The sequence below is a fragment of the Lepidochelys kempii genome, chromosome 5, assembly GCF_965140265.1.
Source record: "Lepidochelys kempii isolate rLepKem1 chromosome 5, rLepKem1.hap2, whole genome shotgun sequence".
In the NCBI taxonomy this organism is placed as follows: Eukaryota; Metazoa; Chordata; order Testudines; family Cheloniidae; genus Lepidochelys; species Lepidochelys kempii.
In genome coordinates, this window is record NC_133260.1 from 108,462,322 (window position 1) to 108,481,271 (window position 18,950).

At 41.3% G+C, this 18,950-nt stretch overlaps 1 pseudogene; it reads right to left on the reverse strand.

The window, feature by feature from the left end:
- Window positions 1–14,682: 14,682 nt before the first annotated feature.
- On the reverse strand, window positions 14,683–16,139 carry LOC140911954 (interferon beta-like; annotated as a pseudogene).
- Between the last annotated feature and the right edge of the window lie 2,811 nt (window positions 16,140–18,950).

Sequence of the window (18,950 nt, forward strand, 5' to 3'; positions counted from 1 at the left end):
TGTTAGCTTTTTTTTCCTTTTCTTTATCTTAATTTATTGCTCTGGGTTTGGGTTTTGTTTTATAATCCCATATTTACAACTTTAAAAAAGATGAAGGAAATAAGCTTTTATCTTCAAAACAAGACATCAGGGATTGAAAGTACCAGTTTATATTTGTTTGACAATAAAACACCTACTGATACCTGTAGTTTGTAGTTAATCTTCTTGAGGAACTAATAGTCTTCATTTCCAAAACTGAAGGAGTTTATGGTTTCTGGGTCTCTAGTCTTTGGCCTTGAACCTGCTAACACCTATGCAAGAGATTAACTTTACTCAGGTGAGTAGCCACATTTCACTATGTCACAGGGTGCATGTTCCTTCTGATAAGGACTGGGACTAGTCCTCTGAGACAAGGGAGCTGCTTCTCAGTGGGGCCAGTGTAGCTCAGTTGAGTACCCCTGGGACAAATTCTGTTGGAGCTATCAGTCTCAGCTGGTGTATGGCTAGGAGCATTTTGTATGACGCAGCACTCAGGAGAATAAATGAGGCTCTTTGCAGGCTCTCCATGGGGTCTGAGAGGCACAACTGCCTGGAGTAGAAGTTTAGGTGGGGTGGCTGGAAATTGTAGCCAGAATCTCCTGAAGAAGATAGAAGTTAAGGTGGGGTGGGTTATAATTGTTTGGCATGAGTTTAACCTTGGAATGAGAAGGACTGTTTAAGCTCCTTATTTGCCAGGGGACTCCAGGGAGATGGGAATCCAATTGTCCAGCATAAGGAATAGGAGTGGCACAAAGCTTTTAAGAGTCCATATGAACAACCAGTTGTACCTTGTAGAGCTTTCACTAAGACTATCGTTTGGGGTGAGACTGTGAGCCTGTAAACTAATAAAGAAGCCCCAACTGGGGGCTTTCCCCTCAAAAAAGTGGTTTCTCTAGGGATTTGTGAAACCTGAGTTCATACATGCTGTAGAGGGGCATTAGGAGTCCTCGATCCTTTACAGGATACAGTAGGACTTTTTACAAGAGTAAAGCTAAACATATGCATAAGGGTATTCAATATTGATGTTTTAGTTTACAGCAGAGATATATCTCAATAAGTTACCAGGATGAGAAACTTTCCTGTTTATCAGCCCATGACTGCCTAATAAAATGGCAATGGATAATTCCTGTCATGAAGTTTAATGCTGCCAGTGCATTGTAATCCACAAAAATCATGCTGGAACTAGTGGGCATCTGAAGTGGCCCACAAATATCCCTTTGCAGGAGACTCCTATGCTATAGATGCCACTGGTTTGTTTCCAGCAGGACTATTAGTATATAGAATATGGAGGACTGAATTAACTTTTCTGATACATGCTCAGACAGTAGACTTTTTATGTGTAGGGGGATATGGCTGGAGAAACCCCTGACGGAATCCTAACCTTCTTCAGGCCTTGTTCTGTGTTCTCCTACTTGTCAGTTCATGGATGCACTAAGCTGGCCAAAAATGCACCCTTAACACTAACGCAAGTGACCCGATTTAGAGAGAGTGAAAATCTTCAGAAAATACACTGGAATTTACATGTATTTCCATAATGTAAATAGGCCATTCCACCATGGGTTTTTGTAGGATAACACAGCAAGCATATTTGGGGTGGATAAGTATTAGGATGAAAGACCTCCAAAGAAAATGTAAATGTTTGAGGAAATGGTATTGATGAGTCAGTATGTGGTTCTTTCACTTTGAGACAACACTAAACTGGTACCACAGTTAAGAGATGCTGTGATGTTGGAGGTTCCCTTTTTTAGATGAAGTGTAAGCATTAAATCCTCAGTTGGTGATGTCAATGGTGCATACATGTTTAAACCTGCTGAAAAAATGTTCCCCTTATATGTAAAACTAGTAGCTGAAAGCCGATACGGTCTCACAGGTGCAATTCATAAAATTGTGTGTGTGTGTTGTTTTTAAAAGACCAAAAATGGTTGAGGACTTAAAAATTAGATAGTAATAGACCACAAATCCATGATGATTGAATCTGATACTCAAAAAAAAAAGGCTCTCCATTATGCTTGAAGCTATTTCTGTCACTTTACGCTCACTCAACAGATATTCTAGACTTCAACATAATGTTTGGGTTTAGCCTTTATTGAGACAAACTCACATTGCATTCAATAAAACAGTATCTACTGGGGTATCTGGACTGTTTGCCTTTCTTACAACTTTAGTCTATAAGGACCTGGGTACTAGCTTGCTGTTCTCCAATATTTTCTGTCTCCCTTGCTTTCTATGGAATACATACACTGCAATATGATTTGCTGCAGGGTTCTAAATTAACTGTCTCAACTCAGGAAAAACACATGGGCATCGTTGCCAGAGCAGGGAAGAGAGTGTCGACACATATTTACACACTTAAATATGGATGCAGGAGCCTAACTTTAGGCATCCATTTTTTTAAACTCTTCGACTATGTAATTCAGTTGCTATGAAATATAGCAATTGCCCTGCTCAATAATACCCAAAGGTCCATCTAATATACCTATTGCTCACAGTGGCCAATCCCAGCCAGAGTAGGCAGTTAAGGGTTAAGCAGCCCTCTCCTAACCCTGATTAATTAGTTTGCTCTGAAGCTTGAGAACTTAGATCCTTTCCCAAACTCTTGTTTATTTTTTCAATATTTACTATTATAATTCTGTTTATTCTTGTTATCCTTGTCCAGTCCTTTTTTAATTCTTGCTAAGGCCTTGGCCTCAGTGATATCTTATGGGTTCCACAGGTGGAGAAAAATTTTCCTTTTTAACAATTTGACATTTGCCACCTAAAATCAACCTTTTTTTTAATGCCTCGAAAATTATTTTCCCTGAACTAATAGGCATTTAGTGAATTCCGGTGACACATTTACAATCTGTGACTTGTTCGAAAAGAGTGATTCCATAAGAATGGCCATACTGGGTCAGACCAAAGGTCCATTAATCCAGTATCCTATCTTCTGTCAGTGGCCAATGCCAGGTGCCACAGAGGGAATCAACAGAAAGGTAGTCATCAAGTGATCCATCCCCTGTCGCCCATTTCCAGCTTCTGACAAACATGCTAGGGATAAAAACGAGGAGTCCTTGTGGCACCTTAGAGACTAATACATTTATTTGGGCATAAACTTTCAGGGGCTAGACCCCACTTCATCAGATGCATGGAGTGGAAAATACAGGAGCAGGTATAAATCCATGAAAAGATGGGAGTTGCCTTACCGAGTGTGAGGTCAGTCTAACAAGACAATTCAATTAACAGCAGGATACAATCCCTGCCCATCCTGGCAAATAGTCATTGATGGACCTATCCTCCATGAATTTATGTAGCCCTTTTTTTGAACCCTGTTACAGTCTTGGCTTTCACAACATCCTCTGGCGAAGAGTTCCACAGGTTGACTGTGTGTTGTATGAAGAAATACTTTTATTTGTTTCAAACCTGCTGCCTATCAATTACATTTGGTGACCCCTAGTTCTTGTGTTATGAGAAGGAGTAAATAACACTTCCTTATTTCCATTCTCCACACCAGTCATGATTTTATAGACCTTTATCATATCCCCTTAGTCATCTCTTTTCCAAGCTGAAAAGTACCAGTCTTATTCATCTCTCCTCGTACAGAAGCTGATCCATACCCATAATCATTTGTGTTGCCCTTTTCTGAACCTTTTCCAATTCCAATATATCTTTTTTGAGATGGGGTAACCACTTCTGCATGCAGTATTCAAGATGTGGGCATACCATGGATTTATGTAGAGGCACTATGATATTTTCTGTCTTATTTTCTATCCCTTTCTTAATGATTCCCAACATTCTGCTGGCTTTTTTGACTCCTGCTACAAACTGAGAGGATGTTTTCACAGAACTATCCACAATGACTCCAAGGTCTCTTTCTTGAGTGGCGACAGCTAATTTAGATCCCATCATTTTGTATGTATAGCTGGGATTAGGTTTTCCAATGTGTATTACTTTGCATGTATCAACACTGAATTTCATCTGCCGTTTTTTTGCCCTGTCACTCAGTTTTGTGAAATCCCTTTGTAATTCTTCACAGTCTGTCTTGAGTAATTTTGTGTTGTGTGCAAATTTTGCCACCTCACCATTTACCCCTTTTTCCAGATCATTTATGAATAAGTTGAATAGGACTGGTCCCTGTACAAACCCCTAGGGGACACCACCTCTCTCCATTCTGAAAACTGACCATTTATTCCCTATGCTTTGTTTCCCATCTTTTAACCAATTACCAATCTATGAGAGGACCTTCCCTCTTATCACTTGACAGCTTATTTTGCTTAAGAGCCGTTGGTGAGGGACCTTGTCAAAGGCTTTCTGAAAATCTAAGTACACTGTATCTACTGGATCTCCCTTCTCCATGTTTGTTGACCCCCCTCAAATAATTCTAGTAGACTGGTGAGGCATGATTTCCCTTTACAAAAACCATGTTGACTCTTCCCCAACAAATTATGTTCATCTTTGTATCTGACAATTCTGTTGTTTAATATAGAAATTTCACTTAGCACACCACTTTTCCACTTCTCCCCCTCCCTCCCAGCTGTTTGGCAGTGTCTGGGTGGGAAACGCTGGGAGGTAGGCGGAGGAGTGGGGATGCAGCATGCTCGGATGTGGGGAGAGCTTGGACTCTGTCATGCCTTTCTTTGCAGCAGTATGGAGGGCTGCGGGTGTAGCCACTAGACAGGTCTGTGCTGCAGTAGGTGACAACCAATGTATGAGGTGTATAGGAACCCCATTTATCTCTACCACTAGAGCACCAGTGCAGCTATTCCATGCCAACCCAGCAGGCTAAGGGGCAAAATATTCCACTGAAAGCCAGATTTTTGAGCTTTGTTGAGAGGTGGCACCATTTTGCCCCATATGTTCTGTATTTCTTGCCTCATTTTCTTGCTAAGGATATTTGCATATCATAATCTTCCCTTTTCTGTGACCTCATAACTTCCATAGCAAGTTGTTTCTAATGTCATAAGCAGTGGTGACGTGGTAGATAAGCAGCAGTCGACGAACTTAAGATGTACAATGTATAGCATGTCCTCAAGCTTAAGAAAAAAAAAAAAGCCTGAGTATTGATTTGTTCTTAATCCTTATTTACAACCTTCAACCAAATTTTCTGAATTTATGTGAACACATTGGATTAGAATGAACAATCTTGGATCCTTGGATAATTAGGGTAGATTAAAGACATAGTAATGGTAACCAAGTGCTCCACCTAACAAAAAGCAATAACTTGGGAGTTCTCAGGACTAGTTAGATACATGGCCAGAATAAGGTGTAGTGATTCTTTCCCCAAGTACATGGTATCAATCTAGTGCTCAAGATAATGTTAAAAGGTGCAGTCCAGGTACCCCACACTACTACATTGCCCAAGGAAATGTGGTTCAACAACAAGGGGGCAAAGCTATGCACCAGCTAATGCATTCCAAGTTGCTAATACATAGTCGTCATCTTCTGCACAGAAGTACAATGTATGTGCATGGCCATGAACAAAATGATGCTTGTTTGACTAATGGCAAAATTGTCAATTCCATATCCCTGCCATCTTATTTTATCCTTTTGTCTGACCACTTTTCCTTGCCTAACTCTAAAGCAAAGATCAAGCAGAGTGCACGCTAGCTACTCTGAAGCACCAAGGTAAATTGGTTTGATGTCAAAATTGCAAAATGGATATGGAGTGAGGCTAACCCAGATATGATCCCATACTTTATTGCATTTGATAAAGTGCCACACAGAATTGAAAATAGTGGTGTATTACACTATAATACAAACAAGTAGCATCATGTTTTTTTCTATATTTCCCAAACTTGGATGACCTGCTGAGGGGGAAAATTGCTCTAATGAAAACACTGGAAGTTAGCATATAAAGTGTAGATACTTTACTTTGACAGAATGGGCAAGAAAAATATTGGCCCAGCCAAAGCATAGAAGCAACTTGATGTAATCTCTCTTCAAGAAGGCCATTTTAACTCTTCACTTTTACAAACTATCTTCAGACACTTTATCTCAACTCCCAGTCAGTAATGACTAACCTGGGAAAAGCAAAGGATAGAAAAAGCAGATGGAGATCACAATTTTTAGTGTCTTTTTTTCTTCATGTTCATCCCTGTATATTTATACAAGGCACCCAGTTTACTGTTCCACCATTTTTGTTTTGGAGAGGATGTTTTCTCCATTCTACTAGACACTGTTATATTTATTGCCCTACCACCATCATAAAAACTGTTTCACAAAGCTAGAGGTTTTATAAAATCCCAAATGCTGTTGGGCTGTCCCGTCCATAAATAGCTTTTAGAAAATAACAGATCTTCCAACCAGGTCTAAATAATTATCTTCTATATTTCCCTTACTCCTACTGTTCATCTAACAATTATGACACCACAACAAAATTCATGGCATATTTACCACATCATTTCTCTTCCTTTTCCTTTCTCTTGGTCTGTGTCAAGGTTGCCTGTACTTTTCCTTTTCTGGACAGCTTCATCTCCCTGTTAGACCAAAACCATGCTAGATAACTAGTAAGGGCCATCAAATAAACCCCTTTCATCCCTTGAGTGATGAGTGATTTCCCTTGAGTGGCTTTCCAACGTTAGGGAGCTTTTTGGCTAAAAGACAAGCTCATCTTGGGCTGTATTCATCTGAACTTCTGACAATGTGCAACCCTTCAGCACAACTCCTTTCACAAAAGAACAATTTCATATCTAGTGGGGGTGATTGTTTTCAATTACCTGACTGTGTATTCATGCGGGTGATGGTTAAATGCAAATATAGTTGCAGTATGTATACAACTGACATTTGCAAAATAATAAAAAGTTAAACTATCTTCTATGTTGAAATGTTGTGACTTTCAAAAACATATACTAAATATACAAGTCAGAATGCATCAATTCTCCCTATGTATAAGTCTGTGTGGTATACATCTGCTCCTTGAACATCTGTCAGATACTTCTTTGTATAATGTATAAGAAAATGTAAGTGCACTGGTACGACACACAGGATCACAACACAGACTGACGTATAAGGGCCAAATTGCACCTGCAGCTGCAGCTAGCGAGAGATGTTAAGAGTAACAAGAAGGGTTTCTTCAGGTATGTTAGCAACAAGAAGAAAGCCAAGGAAAGTGTGGGCCCCTTACTGAATGAGGGAGGCAACCTAGTGACAGAGGAAGTGGAAAAAGCTAATGTACTCAATGCTTTTTTTGCCTCTGTCTTCACAAACAAGGTCAGCTCCCAGACTGCTGTGCTGGGCATCACAACATGGGGAGTAGATGGCCAGCCCTCTGTGGAGAAAGAGGTGGTTAGGGACTATTTAGAAAAGCTGGACGTGCACAAGTCCATGGGGCCGGACGAGTTGCATCCGAGAGTGCTAAAGGAACTGGCGGCTGTGATTGCAGAGCCATTGGCCATTATCTTTGAAAACTCGTGGCGAATGGGGGAAGTCCCGGACGACTGGAAAAAGGCTAATGTAGTGCCAATCTTTAAAAAAGGGAAGAAGGAGGATCCTGGGAACTACAGGCCAGTCAGCCTCACCTCAGTCCCCAGAAAAATCATGGAGCAGCTCCTCAAAGAATCAATCCTGAAGCACTTACATGAGAGGAAAGTGATCAGGAACAGTCATCATGGATTCACCAAGGGAAGGTCATGCCTGACTAATCTAATCGCCTTCTATGATGAGATTACTGGTTCTGTGGATGAAGGAAAAGCAGTGGATGTATTGTTTCTTGACTTTAGCAAAGCTTTTGACACGGTCTCCCAGAGTATTCTTGTCAGCAAGTTAAAGAAGTACGGGCTGGATGAATGCACTATAAGGTGGGTAGAAAGTTGGCTAGATTGTTGGGCTCAACGGGTAGTGATCAATGGCTCCATGTTTAGTTGGCAGCCGGAGTCAAGTGGAGTGCCCCAGGGGTCGGTCCTGGGGCCGGTTTTGTTCAATATCTTCATAAATGATCTGGAGGATGGTGTGGATTGCACTCTCAGCAAATTTGCGGATGATACTAAACTGGGAGGAGTGGTAGATACGCTGGGGGGCAGGGATAGGATACAGAGGGACCGAGACAAATTGGAGGATTGGGCCAAAAGAAATCTGATGAGGTTCAATAAGGATAAGTGCAGGGTCCTGCACTTAGGACGGAAGAACCCAATGCACAGCTACAGACTAGGGACCGAATGGCTAGGCAGCAGTTCTGCGGAAAAGGACCTAGGGGTGACAGTGGACGAGAAGCTGGATATGAGTCAGCAGTGTGCCCTTGTTGCCAAGAAGGCCAATGGCATTTTGGGATGTATAAGTAGGGGCATAGCGAGCAGATCGAGGGACGTGATCGTCCCCCTCTATTCGACATTGGTGAGGCCTCATCTGGAGTACTGTGTCCAGTTTTGGGCTCCACACTACAAGAAGGATGTGGATAAATTGGAAAGAGTCCAGCGAAGGGCAACAAAAATGATTAGGGGTCTAGAACACATGACTTATGAGGAGAGGCTGAGGGAACTGGGATTGTTTAGTCTGCGGAAGAGAAGAATGAGGGGGGATTTGATAGCTGCTTTCAACTACCTGAAAGATGGTTCCAGAGAGGATGGTTCTAGACTATTCTCAGTGGTAGAAGAGGACAGGACAAGGAGTAATGGTCTCAAGTGGCAGTGGGGGAGGTTTAGGTTGGATATTAGGAAAAACTTTTTCACTAGGAGGGTGGTGAAACACTGGAATGCGTTACCTAGGGAGGTGGTAGAATCTCCTTCCTTAGAAGTTTTTAAGGTCAGGCTTGACAAAGCCCTGGCTGGGATGATTTAATTGGGGATTGGTCCTGCTTTTGAGCAGGGGGTTGGACTAGATGATCTCCTGAGGTCCCTTCCAACCCTGATATTCTATGATTCTATAAGCAGAAGGACATAAATAGATAAGACAGAGGTGCTATAGTTGTTACCTAAACACAAAATATTATACAAGGTGAAGAACCTCCACAAGCTATGGCAAAGGTGCCTCCAAGTCACAGGAACGATGTTTTTCATGCTCATACTCACAGAGTAAAACATACTCTTCAGTCTAGATTTGTTTTCATTTCAGGTCATGGAAAAACATCAAAGAAAGGGCTAAACCCTAAGAGGCACTAACCTCTTCCTGCAAGGTACTGAGCACTCTGAACTCCACCTGAAGTAGTGGGCCCACAGCACTTCTCAGAATTGGGCCCAAAGACTGAACAAATAGAAATTTTCCATGACAGAAAACACAGTGACTGTAACATGCTGCATCTTAAGGACAAGATGGCAGCTGCACTAGGCAGGGAGAAAATCTACTTTTAAAAGTGTAGTATTTAGAAAATAGCTTCTAATTTACATTGATACATGTGGAAAGAATAGCTAGACATAATAGGCAAAACTCTGCCACCCCTACTCACACTGAGTAATACCTCCCTCTACTAACACTGATTTCAATGGGCCTTGCTTGTGGGGTATGGGACTAGTCAACCTAAGGGTGGCAGAATCTGGCCCAACATGAGAACAATGGGCCAGATCCTCAGCTCATGGAATGCAGCATGGCGCCATTGGCTGTCCCAATATCCTTAGAGGAATCCAGATAACCCAGAGTAGAAATCAGTTACAGTGATTGGTGCAAGAGGGTCAGAGCCAGAGCCTGACAATAAAATTCATATATATACACAGAGAGAGAGAGAGAGAGATCAACACTCAGAGATCATCCAGAGCTCTGAGATAATAATAGAGAGCCCCTAACTAAGCCAGCCCTGATTACGTAATGGGCTCCACCTGAGAGAAATTAGGTGATTCTAGGTTTAACTGCTGAGTGGGCCCAGCTAAGGAAGGGCTGGAGGAAAGAGAATGCAGGGAGTCAAAAGGGGCCAGCAGGTCCTTGAATGAGCAGGGGTGTACCCTGAATAACTGGAGAACAGATTGGGAGACCTAGAAGGGAAGTAAAGAGGTGAGGAAGGAAATGGTGCAGGGAAAACTGCAATATGGGTAGAGGATTTGATGTAGCTGTGCAGTACAGGGCCCTGGGCTGTAACCCAGAATTGAGGTTGGGACTGGATTCCCCTACCAGCCCCAAGGAAGTGGTGTACAAGAGTAGCTGAGCCCAGTGAGGGAGCTGCAGGTTGAATATGACCTTGCTGAAGAAGAGCTGTGGAGAGAGTGGATGCTTTTTATTTCTGTTCAGATAGTTTTGAACTTTAGTGTGGTTAGCTGACCCTGGAAGGAATGGGCTAAAGACTGTGCCCTGGCTGGAGGGATGAGTTATCTGAAAGAAACCACCACAGCCCCAGAGTGACTGGTGATGAGGGCTGCTACCCCATAAGGACACTGTGATGCCAGGCCTGGCCCTGAGGAAGTGCATAGCAGTGAGTAAACCCTGTTACAATGCTTTTTCTTGCATTGCTTTAACTGCAGCATGTCTGAAACAACTATATTTTTGTAGCTTTCCTTGTCCACTCTCTTTTCCTACACCTCATGGCAAGCACTGTATCTCCACCTTAGTCTACATCCAGCTCTACTTCCTTCAAAGGCAGGCTTGCTGATGATAGCACCTTTGGCAAACAGTAAATGGCTGACTGTCCTTGGCCACTTTTATATTGCGTGAGTACATGTGCTGCCAGGCCCCTATCTGCAGAAGGGATTCTTTCAGCAGCAAATTAACATGAAGTGATTTACTTTGTCCATATTGGATACAAGGTTAAGGGGGTGGGGGGAATCACTCCAGGTTGCACTTACTTTTGAAATCTTTACTTCCATATTCCATAAGTCCTTTGGAAGAAATTTCATACAAAATGAAATCAAAGATTGCCTACTTGAAACTTCCTTTTTTTGGGATGGGATAGGTATTGCTGGTAAGTCATATAAATAATTGTGATGCTAAAAATAGAATTTACTTAGCTCCTGGCCTAGCCCAAATTTGGTTGGTGGGTTTATTTTTATTTTTTGTTTTTGTTTCTTAATTCTACATAGATTGTGCTGCCTCGGAACAATAAATAAACTCCAAACTAGAAAAGGCACATTCCGTGCATTAAGGACTGGCTTCCTCTCTCCTTTACTTTCACTGAGCAGTACTTTTATTCCATGAGTCATCCCCTGATTTCAGTGGGGAACTTTACTAATAAGATACTAAAGTGTGTGCTGTAGCAGAATTGATCCCTTGTTGCCACATTTTCAAGAGCTCTGTTCCCATCTGGGTGCTTTAGTGAAGTGGACAGACTTTCAAAAGTGACCCATACCTGCTTAGTCACCGTTCTAGCCTTTTGAAAATCAGATGCTAAATGTTTGTCAGTGCTCTAATTATGTTCTGCTTCAAAAGCAGAAGGAATGTGGGATCTTTTACAGCGGAGTAGTTCTGAGACATTGTAGCTCAGGATAATAGAACAGACTAGATGCTGCAATTCAGCTAATTAAAATGATTATAGTTGCTTGCTGAACTACGTTTCCCAGGATTATTTCAATCTAAGATCACAACTCTTCCTCTTTTGGAGGAAAGTCTGGAAAGTCTTGCTAGAGTGTCTTAAACAGCATAGTGTAGAGCCCATCCAACCAGGTATGCATGTATGTCTAAACGACTCAGTTTCATTAGCCCTGGTCTAGCTACTCTCTCCAAAAACTGTAATTTAAATTTTCCTGTAATTATATGCTTTCTTAAATACTCTTTTTTTTTTCACCAGCTCACTACCTGTAGGAGGTCATGACCTGCATGGTTCAGGATTGCTTGTGCGTTTGTCACTCTCAAGATTTCAAAGCCAGTAAATAAATTACCGATGGCCTCGAGGCCAGAGCGGGGCCGGCCCCCCACCGATGGCCGCGAGTGAGTCACACAGATTGAAACAAATTCACTGCCTCAGTTCCCTCAACACACCAGGCCATTCTGTGGGCCCCAATCAGGGTTACTTTGGGTCATCCAGCATCCTTCTGTTGCAATGCAGCACTTATATGCACAAAAACAGAGCCTTCTCTCCCAGCTCAGATGACCTGACCTTGGCCAGTTCATCCCCTTCCTTCCTGTTGTCCAAATGTCCTGTGGGTCTTCCCCTGTTGATTTCTTTTAGAACCTTTTGTTTTTGTCATCTGACTCTTTGTCGACCTTCAGTAACTTTCCTCTCCTATCCCCCATTCTCCTAAACACCAACTTGGCCAAACTGCTTCCCTACTTAGGATAATTATGTTGTCATTAGAACATCGTTTTAAAATTGTTTCCCAGTGTCCTCAGCCTAGTGAGTTCCTGCTGTAGGTCCTGTCCAACAGGGTGGATACACATCAAAACTGGTTTCCTATGATTAGGAAATGTCATAACAACTTCAGAATATCAACTAGTATTGTCAAGTCTTACAGACAGACCTCCCCGCACACAAACAAATCAAGCCATATGAATCAGGCATGTGTACACTCAAGTCAGCAATTCTATCGCTCAGTTTTCTGACTGACTGGTGACACCCCTCCTCACCCTCCAAATCAGACTTGTGTGCTCCTTGCCACCAAGAACCAGTTTGGTGTACAGAGTGTATAAACTTTCAGAATTAACATGAACAATGCCTAAAAATTACCGATATCCAACATTCAAAATTATAGTAATACCCCTGCTAGTGGTTCAGATCAAGTTTTGTATGGGTGGATAGTAGTTCTGTAAATACTATTTGGCACTGAAAGGACGGGGACAGGGAATCTAGTGGGACCACAGCTGAGACAGATGATGCAGTTCTCTGTGTCTGGAGAGACGTTTTTGATCAGTGGAGAGACCATAGAATCTGCTGAGTCTGGAGATGGAATGACAGCCACTTCCATGAGGAAGTTGAGAGATGAACCCGCCCCTCCTGCCCATGATTGAAAGGATGTGGGAGAACCTCAGAGGGAGATATTCACAAATATTTCCTCTTTTGATATGCGAGCTGGGATTCCCCACAGGCATGGTTGCTTGTTATGATTTGGGTGATAGTGTTAAAGAGCTCAACAGAACACTCCGTTCAGCATGGCCCTCTTTTATTAAAGGTGTGATGGAATGAAGGGGAATAGTTTTTCCCCCAGAGCTGAATGGGTTTGGGGTTAGACATTTTCAGAAGAATTCTGTATTTTTCCTGGGTAGTAGCTGACTGATGTATGCCACCAAATGGGGAGCTGCATTTTAAAGGTGACAAAAAGAAACTTTGATAATCCTAGTACAAAATGGTCTGTTCCTGCTCTCATTATGCACATGTAATTCTGTTTGTGGTGTTCGCCCAAGAATGAATTTAGCCTGGGCACACACAGAGGTAATGGGATCAGGTGGTGGGGCCACAAACCTGACCAGTGCATGTGAGCACAGACTTAATACTGGGGGAAGTGCTAGTAAATATATTGTGGGTAGGCGCTGGATATATACAAACCAGATTTGATTTTGGTGGGGGGAGAGGTTATGTGAATGCACATAAACCTGTTTGATGAGGTATAGGCAGGCTAATTACAAACTAAAAATTGATGTGTATTAAGGGGTGCATGCAATCTTGTTTAGTGGGGGAAAGGGGACCAATCTAGCGTCTTCCAACACAACCATCTACTACACCAAACATCCAAACTGACAAGCTTTTTGGGGGAAAAGTAACCTGGTAAAAAGCAGAATAGGAAAAGGTGGCAGACTTCAGGTGTGGGGTGTGTGTGTGGTCTGTTTGAATGGAAAGGCTAATTATCATTCAGTAACAATTATTTTTAATATGGAATTACCGTGAACGGGGACACTGATTCATCAATGTATTTAAGCATGTTCCTAACTGGAAGCACTAACATCAGTGGGATGGTCCACATACTTTGAATTAGTCACCTGCATAAGTACTCTTTGAATTGGGTTTTTAAGGCTGAACAATGCCAGGGCTTTTTTTATTCTCCTTTTTTCTTTTTGGTTCAATAGGTATTTAATTCAAATCATTACTACTATAGGTTGCCATTTTAAATAAAATAAATATTTATTTATAAGTAACAAATATCTATGGTAAATACATAAATAGGAAGAATAAATAATAGACTGACATAAATATCCTGTTACAAATACTGTAAAATGATCTGAAAATATTTTCACGGTACAGAGAATAAATAGTAACAACAGCTTTTAAAATTCCACTGCATCTCATTTTAAATCATGTGTAAAATATTACTTGATTTCGATTAGTACTTCTAAAAATGTTGGTATTTAAATTTCTAAACTTCTTTGTGAGTATGTCCTACATTTGAAAACCCCATCATTCCATATGGATTCTCCTGCTAGCACTGAGGCTGAACGGCTTGTCTTTTATGAAATAATTATCTCTTCACATTCATCCTGGGAAACTGTAGGTGCTTTCTTCCTGGTCAGAGAGTCCCATTTTCCATCACTGCAACCACACATCTCCAGATGCCCAACTTGCTGATGAGTCTGTGTTGGAATCTCTGAATGGAACTCTCACCTCAGGTAGCTTCTGAGAGATTTTTTGCAAAAGTGGCAGGAAATATGTTGAAAAATTTCCTGGATTGCCACCTTGCCATTCCTCTTCAGGGTCACTCAAGGCTTGAAAGCCCCTTGGGGCCACCTGAAATGTCTCTCTCCGTTCTGACATTAGAGGGAAATTATGCACATCTTTTTTTCTTTGAAAGTTTTTCCAGTTTACAATTGTTATACTGTGGTTAAACTGCATGTTACGGTTCAGAGATGAGATTTGATCAGAGAGGAGTTGAACCACAGAAATATAGAGCAAACACATAATGTCAACAATGTTTAAGGTCTAACCCTTAATTTTCTTGTAACTTTTTTGCATCAATATCCTTCATTTTGCAATTTAAATTTTGAGTAAATCAACAGAGTATTATCACATAAATTGTAATATGTTGGAATTTCATTATGGAGTGAGTGTATTGCATAATACAAGGTCAAGTATTATGGAGTCTTAGAAGACATTGTGGGAAAGATCAATAGAGAGGAGGGAATCCACCGCACGGTACAATTTCATCCAACTGTTTTAACTTCCGTCACTGCATCCTCAGATGGAATGAAATGAGATTTGGTTGAAACACAAAGGGAAAAATACATTTTCCATTGTATTAATGTCAATACATTAAATGAAAATATCTTTCCATGCCTCATAATCTCACAAGTCTTATGCTCAGTTCATATATTTTATAAATGTCTCTAGGAAACTTGTCAAGCTGTGGAATATGATGAGAACAGATTAATAAATAGCAACCATGATCATAATAGAAACACACTACATATGTGGAAGTCAGAGTACTTTGCAGGTGGAGGGAAACTATCATTATTTGATGATCAAAGTACTGGTGAGGTGGCTAAGGATTCCAAATATGTGTACTTTGTTGCATGGACCGCCAATTATGTAGGAGATTATGAAGAATCGCAAACCTAAATAACAGAAGAAACACAGAAAAATAAATCCATGTAATTTGCAAATCCATTTCCAGCAGAGGACGGGAAGAGCCTGAAGCTGCTGCTATGGAAATCAATTACTATTTGGCCATTGACCCTGTAGAAGAAGGATCAGGCCTTGTATAAACAGTGTTATAAAATATCCGCTATCTCTGTTCAGCTGTATAATTGACACTAATATTAATTCATTTACTCCAAGGAAAAGATTTGTACTGTACCTTAGTTACTAAGCCTTCTAGTGAGTTGTCAATCAGTACAAAACGTCTGGGTATTTCCATGCAAATGATCTCCCCGGCACACAGGCTGTATTGCTTTTCTGAAAGAAAAGCATCTTTCCCCTGAAAGTATCATTTCACTCTCCCACTGGTGAGCTGGAGGTCCTCACTCTCCGGGTTGGTTAATTCCTTCTCCATTTGTGCTCTAAACATGCCTTCAGCCACTGAACTTGCTGGTAAAGTGCACTTTGGAACCTGACTATGGAAGTCCCATCCCAGGCACTTTGTGTGAGGTTTTTGCTAAAGATGTTGAAGATCTCTTAAAGGATCTCTTGGGTTGCCACCTTGGCATTCTCCTTCTGGGACACTGGAAGTTGGGCAAAATCCTGGGTGGGCTTGAAAGCTGCCCTTTCATTTATGCGTTGTGAGGGGAAACTTCTACTCATTTTCTCCAGAAGCTCCAATCTTATTTTTGTTCATTTTGTTCTGCTGGAAGTGAAGCATGATACAGAGCTGACATGCGATTTCAGTAGAGAAGAGCAGTACAAGGCAAACATGCAACAAACACCTGGTGGTCATGATGATGTCTATACAGTCCTTTTCTTTGTGTGGAACCTTGAGACTGGAGTTTGAGGGTCCTACGTGGACTGCTGTGTCTTTCCTTTATGTCTCTGAATTTAAGTATTTGGCTGGAGAATGTTTCTTTGATCATTTTCTATTTACAAGATTTTCCTTCTTGGAGGTTTCAGAGTTTTTCTTTTTTCTAGTTCTTTTACCACGTTATCTCCCTTTTTTTGGCGGGGTGGGGGTGAAAGTGACCACCAAGACAATACACAACCCTGTTAACTCATTTTGAATCCACATACATACAGGTGTTAAATCATAGAAATTAATGTATGATAAAAGAAGGCCATCCACAATTCCAAAGTGGTGTGGAAAAGACCTTCAAGTCATCAGACAGTGCACTTCCCATTCATAACCGCTTTCATTTGAGAGACAGAAATAGTTTAGGAATATTTAAAGTTTGCTAGGCATGGAGGAAATAAAATGTGGGAGGAAAGGGTTAGGCCTCCCAAAAATATTGGCAAATCTCAACTTTAACCATTTCCTCCAATTTAGAAGGCACATTTAAATCTAGACAGCACAAATCATCGGTATCTTCCTTCTGTGAAACCACAAGAGAGAGTGCTCTGAGAAAATGAAACCTTAACTCATTGTTATTTCCAGGTCTAAATATACATACTGGAGCTGAGTAATAGATGCAATTGAAAGTTGTGAATATCATGTCCTGTTGATTACTCCAAGTAGCTGACAATTGGTGAAAAATTGAGAATAATTCAAAAATCAGGATGAGCAATTAGTACAGTAAGACATGCTAGAGAGGTACCCACATGGATGACTAGGATTTACAATGTGGTCAGAAGGAGGTTATGCATATTTTACCAAGTGTGTCCCTGGGATGAAATAATTCAATTTTTTTAAAAATGAAATTCAGTGTTCACTATTTTTTTGCTGGTTCCTTCTCTTTTAACATTTGCCTTCCCCTTGGCTTGGGCAGGGAAATTCTTCTGGCTTGTTTAATTCTCTTCACTTCCTGTGGTCACGTTTCATTTTCTGGATCTCAAACCCTAGAACAAACTTGTGCTGGAGTTTCCATCATGGCAGGGAAATGTGTTTTAATTTAACAAGAAAACAATGTTCACTGAAATTAAAAAAGAAAAATCACATGAAGAAACCATGAAAACATTTTTGTGCCTATTAATTTGGTTAGAGTCTCCCAAGTCTTCCTGCACTTTTATAAGAAATTTGAGATTTTTAGATTCAAAGTTTTGAAAGACACTCTTTGAAAGACAAAGCAGACTTACCAGAGTCCCCAGATTGTCATGGGCAATGCTCTCTATTCTCCCATGACTTTCCAGGGGTGTTGGGCATCTGTATTCCACACCAGGGTGAAATCCCAGGGGAAGATATTGCGGGGTACTGAAAGCAAATAAACAAAACTGCAAATCCAGTATATGAATGAGACCATGCTTTTGGTTGCTCTTATTACTGGAAGCTTCACCCTCCCAGCATCCATTGTTCGAGCCTGGGGCAGCCCTGGCAGGGTGGCTGTAATGGAACCACACTGATAGGGACCGGAAGGGAGGTCTAATAAAGCCCTAGAAGTGAAGCAGACACTCAGGCGCACTGCGTGGAAAGATTTTGTGTTCTGTGCAGAAGCCATTGGGTCATCTATTTCTATGATGAAAGCTGGGCAAACTATTTCCTCCTGCCTGCTAGTGGAATGATAAGGGAGAGCTTAAGTGAGGATGTATTGGTGGTGTTTTCCTCCCTTTTTATGCACCTGTGGTTGGCTTTCCCACGGGAACAGCTAAAGTCATAGATAATGGATAACATCAAATGGCTCTTAAGTAGATTAAAAGATTCTTCCATGTAGCACAGCTTAAAAACAATGTGATGGAATGATTGTCAGGAGGTTCTCCTCTGGACTATAGAGGTAATGAGGAAGTTAGACTTTGAAGAAGAGTTTATATTATAGGAGTCAATTTCTGCTCCCACCTGTGGGTGCTCGACCCTCGCTTTGCCCCCAGCCCCACCACCACTCCCACAAGGCCCAGCACCCTCCTACTCCCTCCCTGCCCCTATTCCAACTCTTTCCCCAAATCCCCACCCTGGCCCCGCCTCTTCCCTTGAGCACGCCACATTCCTGCTCCTCCCCCTCCCTCCCAGCCCACCACCAAACAGTTGTTTGGCAGCGGCCGGGCAGGAAGCCCTGGAGCACCCATGGAGTCGGCACCTATGATTGCTGGAATCACCTCTGGAGTCTTTTTTAAAAATTGGAGTCACATTAGCTATCCTCCAGTCACTTTACACACACACACAATGCCAAATTTGTCATTACTGGTGAAAAAAACATTTGCCACTCTTTCATTCAGATTGCTGTTTGCAATAGGGAGATCCTTTTTGCCCTCACTTTTTGAGACAATTCAGAGGCACAGCTCTACAGACATATAATGAGAATTTTAGAAGAAAAATGAAAACTAAATACAAACTGTAAGGTTCCCAGCTTTCCAAAGCTCTTTCATCTGTGTGCAGAATGGACAGAAGGAGAGGAGAGACCCTTATTAAACTGCTTCAGAATCATTAAGAAAATGGATTTTATCCTTCTCTAATATAAAAAGAGTATTATTTAGCTGGATTTACTTGTAAGAATCGGAGAATAAATAAAGTGCATTTCAGGGTCAGCATATGTAGTAAGAAAAATCTGTTAATGCTTGTTCACTAGTATTAAGCTTCACATTTTGCCTGTGCTCTTATTACCAATAAAGCCATTTAAAACTCTAAAGGAGGAAATTAATGTTTTTCCTGTTTAATGCTGGTTCCCCTATT